Source organism: Octopus bimaculoides, chromosome 21 (genome assembly GCF_001194135.2).
Source record: "Octopus bimaculoides isolate UCB-OBI-ISO-001 chromosome 21, ASM119413v2, whole genome shotgun sequence".
NCBI classification, from domain to species: Eukaryota; Metazoa; Mollusca; class Cephalopoda; order Octopoda; family Octopodidae; genus Octopus; species Octopus bimaculoides.
This window is the reverse complement of record NC_069001.1, coordinates 1850779-1857627: the sequence shown is the minus strand read 5'-3', so window position 1 is coordinate 1857627 and position 6849 is coordinate 1850779. Positions and strand designations below refer to the sequence as shown.

The 6849-nt window shown below is 38.8% G+C and overlaps 1 protein-coding gene across 2 annotated transcripts in view; it reads right to left on the bottom strand.

Annotated features, from left to right (window-relative positions):
- Window positions 1-6849, bottom strand: part of LOC106877793 (zinc finger-containing ubiquitin peptidase 1) — a 21455-nt gene that overhangs the window by 14135 nt on the left and 471 nt on the right. Inside the window, exon 2 of one of the 2 annotated variants that reach the window (XM_014926803.2) lies at window positions 5084-5152. The exons of the other annotated variant lie outside the window; for it this stretch is intronic. The gene's annotated coding sequence lies outside the window, so the exon portion shown is untranslated. The remainder of the gene's footprint in view (window positions 1-5083; window positions 5153-6849) is intronic. 2 annotated transcript variants of the gene reach the window in all.

Below are 6849 nucleotides of genomic sequence, written 5' to 3'. Positions count from 1 at the left end.
CAAAAGTAACTTACAGTAACAACAACAACAACAACGACCACAAACAATGATAGTGACCACATCAACAATAACAAACACCACCACCACCACCACCACCGCCGCCGTCACCATGAACAATATATAATGGAATCTATTAAATAGCCAGGACAATCAATAGCTTTAAATTAGGAAAAAACACTGAGTTAAGCAGAGAGGGAGAGAGAGAGAGAGAGAGAGAGAGAGAGAACAAAGAGGGAAATGTGTGTGAAAGAAAGGGGAGAATGAGAGAGAGGAGGGGGAATAGATAAACAAAGAAGAGGGATAGGGAGAGATGAAAGAATGGTCAGGTTTCAAGGGAGTTGTTTCGGAAGATTCTGTACAGCCATATACATATACTGAGATGGGTTCATAACAAATACACATATATATCCTAATGAACACACACACACACACACACACACAAATAGCTACCTGGAGAGATACACATTTCAATTCCTCCAGAACACACACACAGAATCCCTTACATTTGATCTAGCAAGTAAAAAACAAAACAAAACAAAAGCAAACCCATCAATGCAACCACACAAACGTATGCACTGGTATATCTTTACATACAAATGCATAACTGTTGTTCACCGATGCACTTAGTAACACAAAACGCACCTTAATATAATAATCACTCGTGAAATGCAACACACAACTTCATTATGTCTATGGTGACAAACACAAGAAAGAATACCCAATACCAAGCAGGTAGAATGTGTAGCGTTGTTTATTTAACATACAACCAGTATCCCATTAAAAACTTAGGGTTTCCTGCTAGGACAGTGAGTCTGGTGTGTTCTACGATAGTTGGGGGGGGGGGGGCAGTGAAGTCATTCATACAACAAGAAAATGTAGAGTTGGTCTTATAGCAAGAAACCTAAGAGTTTGAAAGGTTTGCTGATTGCATTTCAACATTTTTCTTGTGGAAATTAAATATATTGATTCAAATCTTCATTATTTTTAACTACAAAATGCAGTTTTATAAAGCAATCTCACTTTTATTGTGGAATCTCCTGCTTGAAACTCTCTTTTTTTTTTTTTTTTTTTTTTGAGATATGTCAAGTTTATAGAGACAATGTGATCTGCAGAAAATACCAATTCTATTTTTTGACAGATATTTAATATCATTAGTAGAATCATCATCATTATCGTTTAACGACTACATTCCATGCATGCATGGGTAGGATGGTTGACAGGAGCCAGCCAGGTAGAAAACTACCCCAGGTGAGGGTTGACCAATGCTTTGTGAATGAATTAGCCAGATGAAAACTGTGTGGAAGTCTTTCATGTGTGTGTGTGTGTGTCCTGTGTTTGTCCTCAGCTATAGCTTGACAACTGGTGTTGGTGTGTTTACATCCTTGTAGCTTAGCAGTTTGACAAAATAGACCAATAGAATAAGTGCCAGACAAAAAATAAGCAATGGAGTCGATTTGTTTGACTAAATCCTTCAAGGCGAATGCATACAGGCGTGGCTGAGTGGTTAGGAGCTTGCTTTCCAATCACCTGGTTCTGGGTTCAGTCCCACTGTATGGCACCTTGGGTAGGTGTCACCTACTATAGCCCTGGGCTAACCAAAGTCTTGTAAATGGATTTGGTAGACAGAAACTGAAAGAAGCCCCTCGTTTATGTGTGTGTGTGTGCATATGCCTGCGTGTGTGCATGCATGTGTCTTTCTGTCAGTGTTTGTCCCCAACCACTGCTTGGAAACTGGTGCTGGGGTGTTTATGTTCCCATGACTTAGCAGTTGGGCAAAAGAATCAGTATCAGGCTTCAAAAACAAAAACAAAAAAAGAGTACTGGGGTTGATTCATTGGACTAAAATTCAAAGCAATGCCCCAGCATGGCCGCAGTCTAATGACTGGAACAAATAATAAAGAAAAGATATAAATCTAGAGAGAGAGAGAGAGAGAGAGAGAGAGAGAGAGAATCTCCATGCAACTTGCTTGATTTGCAAAAACAGCAAAAAAAATCACATCCTACACACTTAAACAGTGAAGGCGACCCCAGGATAATATAGTCCTAGGTACACAATGTCTTACAAAAAAAAAAAAAAAGAAAAAAGAAAAATTGACAGGGTGGCCATAATTTGAATGTTGTCTGATCTAATCAGATGTATGTTCAGTTAGGCAGGATTTGTGTTAAACAACAACAAAAATATAGAATACACACACACACACACACAGAGATATGCACACACACACACACACACATCCAGATATGCACACATACACACACAATGCTCATCAATAATTCTATACAAAAATAGAGTTAACATCAACAAGCCGTATATAGAAATGACCAACAGCAAGGGAGAACAGACTAATGATGATGGTGGTGATGCTGATGCTGATGGTGGTGATGGCTGTGGAATGTGGTAAAAGATGATTCTATGGTGGAAGAATAGAGAGGGAGAGAGCGGGAGGGAGGGATTAAAAAAGCAAGACCATGTTGACATACAAAATAACGATTTATTTGCCACAGGGGCCAAATATGAAGAGAGGGGATTCTACAAGGGTTGTTTGCAATATGAGTGTGTGTGTGTGTGTGTGTGTGTGTGTGTGTGTGTGTGTGTGTGTGTGTAAAGTGGGGGGAATAAAAGGGGAGGAAGAAAAATGGAAAAGATTATGAAATGATGGCATCCATAATATACAGAGCGTCTGAACACATGAACGATGCAGTCCCCCTGATACAGAAGAGCCTCTGACTAGGCCCAATTAAGGAACTCTACAGATCCAGGATTAACCAGATGACCAGAAGTCTGAACCTCTGCCCTGCTGTTATTCTAGAATAGGTCCAGTCCACCCTAAGGATAAGGCACATGGCTGCCAACAATTTGGAGGAAGGGAACAGTCGAACATGCTGAGACTCAGTAATTGACTGGTACTTTTAGTCGACCCAAAAATGGTTGGAAGCTGAATCCGGTGTTGGCAGGAATTGAATTTTGTAATTTAAAAATCTCGTCCAAACTGAATGAGACACGAAGTTGGTATGGGCAGGATTCGAACTTTGCACAATATTATACAAAAGATCAGGAACCATAAGAAAATAAGGGATTCTTTCACATGTACAAAGCTGTGTATACACAAATGCATGTACACACACATGCACGCACACACACACGGGCTTCTTTCAGTTTCTGTGTACAAAATCCACACACAAGCCTTTGGTTGGCTTGAGGTTATAATGGAAGATACTTCCCCAAGGTGTCATGCAGTAGGATTGAACTCAGAACCATGTAGATGGGACACCACAGACAGACGTTACAGAGTCACTCAAAGGCTGAGAGTTTTGAGTCTTGGTGTGCCAATACACGAAGCGCTCCGTCCCCGAGTCACTAACTTTTGTCGATAATTAATAAAACAATATACATACATAGATATAAGTCACACACACACACACACACACACACACACACACATTTAATATGTATACACGACACACACACAAACTCCTTTCACATAATCAATGTACACAAACACAATAAAATAAACGGATCGCTATCGATTTCGACTATGAATATTCCAGTCATTCAATCAACTTCTTGTAATTGTAATGTAAATGGTCGGGTATCCCACGGACACATGTACCCATAACGTATTACTTAATCAGAATCAACATGACGGGGTGTGATCAAAGACTAGCCCTGTTTGAATTACGAGTACCATTCATCAGACGAGCTTTCCACATTGCTAAATTCATTCGCCCTATGGCCTCCGTCAATCATTAACGACCATGGGCGAACGTCCTAGTTGTCCGCTCAACTGAAACACTGTTGTCTGATGTAGAAATGGCAGTGTCTACAACATAACTACATTTGCGAGTTCTCGCTCCCGGGGCTGTTTAACTTGTGTGTGCAGTTCTGTCTCTCCAATAAAGGGGAACCGAAAGGGCCAAAGTTGGGCAGTATGGTAGGGAGGTCAGGTAGTTGCCCATGCAATGCGTAGCCCATCTACATGTCACTGATGGATCCAAAGGAATAATAGGGCCAGTACTGGAATAATCATTAAGCAAAATAAGTGCGTGCTTAGGGCATCAAAGGAGGCGGCGTCGGTGACGGGGACACCACAGAAATGGTAAATGGTTTATGGCACAAAAGAAATTACTTTAAACTTCCTAAAATCACATTCGAGATGCTTTGTCACATCTAAGTATAGAAGCAGATGTGTTACGTAAGATTAATTTTGAGGATTTGATAAAACATGTTGCAATTAAAAAAAATGTAGGAGAAAACTTAACGAATTCAAATAAAGTGAAGATATAAAACTAGTAAACATTATTTTCCATCTTACTGTTCGTTTTGTTTCCTTTCGAAAAATGAAAATTTATTTTCTGATTTAATGTTTATATTTTGAATTACATATATGGGATGGAGGGGGGACACACCAAAATCTTTTAAGGGCTCTATGGGTCTTAATCCGGCACTAGCATTGTCACAGGAATTGCTAGACGAGATTGTAGACAATGTCAACAACCTCAGTGGCTCCGACTCCTGATTTTATACCTCTAAGTTTACTCCCGAAGCCTATTCCATAGGTGGTTATGCAAAGGCAGCAGAGGTTTGGAATAAGGGTTTCCCTTCTGCTAGATGGGTTGCCCCTACATCCGAGCTAACGAGTTCCATCTACCCACTGACTTATTAATTAACCCATAGCTGCGACCCTATCAAGTGCTGCTACTACTACTAGGGGCCAGAGTAAACCAGGGACAATAGTAGCTAAGAGGCGGTTCCAAACTCCCCAAAACTCTGGAACTCTCTAACCAGGGTCCCAGTTTAAAGTCATACCCAGGACATATTGTAAAAAAAATAATGTCAAAAATGTCACCAAAATCGAACCCAGAACCCCATGAGTGCGAAGCGAATTTCTTAACGACAAGTTCATGCCGGCATGCATCCGCACACACACACACACACAGCAAATACACGAATGTGTCGAGCAAACAAGGGACCCCTATATTGTCGAAATGCCAGAAAAAGCAGTGAAATCTACCTCAAATCGTATGTTTAACGTACGAAATAAAGGTTACATTAGTCAATGTGGTTCCTAAAACAGATACTTACTTAACAAGGCGGGATTGTCACGATTGGAACACATTCGATCGTTCGTCTGTTCGATCAAGGTTGACCTGGCTAGACAATATGTACACAAAGAGAATATATAAATGCATACATACATACACTATACACATACTTATATAAACAACACATACATCAACACAGACACATCAACACACACACACATACATACATACATACATAAAGACACACACATACATCAGACATACATACATCAACAGATACACACACACACATACATTAACAGACACACACACATCAACACAAACTATAATTATGTAATTGTGGTTTGTTGTATATGCCTGTGTACGTATGTGTGCTTCTGTGTACACACACACATACATACACCAAATATAATTTTGTGTAGACACAAATAGAATTACATACACAATACACATACATGCAGATAGATAGATAGATACAATACATAGACAGATGTGTACAGAGAAAACAATACTTACACTTACATACAATATATATATACACACATGGATATGTGCATCAGTATTATACACACATCCATACAGAGAACACACACGCGTATCCACACTTAAAGAATACACACACATCCACACTTAAGAGAACACACACACACACCTGACTTAACTAAAGGGATTCTTACGTAAGCTGAGAATGAAGAGAAAAAATAAAATTAACGAGGAAGGATAGGTCATTATTATTATTATGTTATATCATTCCTATTTCTTCCTGAACAGGATTAAGTGAATAATAATAATAATAATGGTAATGATAATAATTTCTTTTATTAATAAAAATATTTTTATTATAATTATTATTTTTAACAATTTACTTTCTACAGACATGATGACCGAGATTTATAGTCGAGGGAGAAAAATGAGAAATATAACGTTGTTTAGGCCCATGTCAGCTGAACTGGAACGGATTACAAGCCAACCGTGTCCATCTCGTCGTTTAAGGATATGTGTGATTTGGGTCTCTCATGTGTTCTTCCTCTGATTTTTTTTTCCTTTTCCGTTTTGAGATGCTAAGGATTTGCAGATGGAGGGAAATTTAGCTGCTATTTCTAGCAAGTCGAGAGACCGCGTAAAGATTCTCTCGGATGTTGTGATGATCATGCATTTCCCGAGTAGATTGGTGGTAAAGCAAATGAGGTGACACGCTTTTCTTGTATCGGCTATACAGTGTAAACCTAAAAAAATTGTACATAGTGCCCCAGCATGGCCACAGTCCATTAACTGAAACAAATAAAAGTATGGTGTGTGTGTATATAGATATGTATATCTGTATAGGAGAGAGAGAGAGAGAGAGAGAGAGAGAGAGCGAGAGATCAAATCCCGCTTGGGTAGACTTTGCTTTTCATCCCTTCCGGGGTCGATACAATAAAGTACTGTACCATGCCGTTATCGGGATAGGGAATCGAAACCGAGAAGTAGACAGAAGGTGTACATTAGAAAGACTTAACATATTCGATAAGGCATTTTAGACATGAATGGAATTGTAACAGAAGAGAATACAAACATACAACCCCCAATTTTCTATTTATAAATAGTTAATATACATGTATACATATAGAGTCAGGCAGAGTATATATATATATATATATATATATATATATATATGCGCGCCACACACATTAAATCTGTTATTATAAAATATACCACTCAAGCCTGAAATTGTAGTGCAGTACCTACGCGAGAAATTATTATTATTATCCTATAGAAATAGTAATGTAAATATATAGTTAAGTGCAGTATGTTTCTTACAATTAA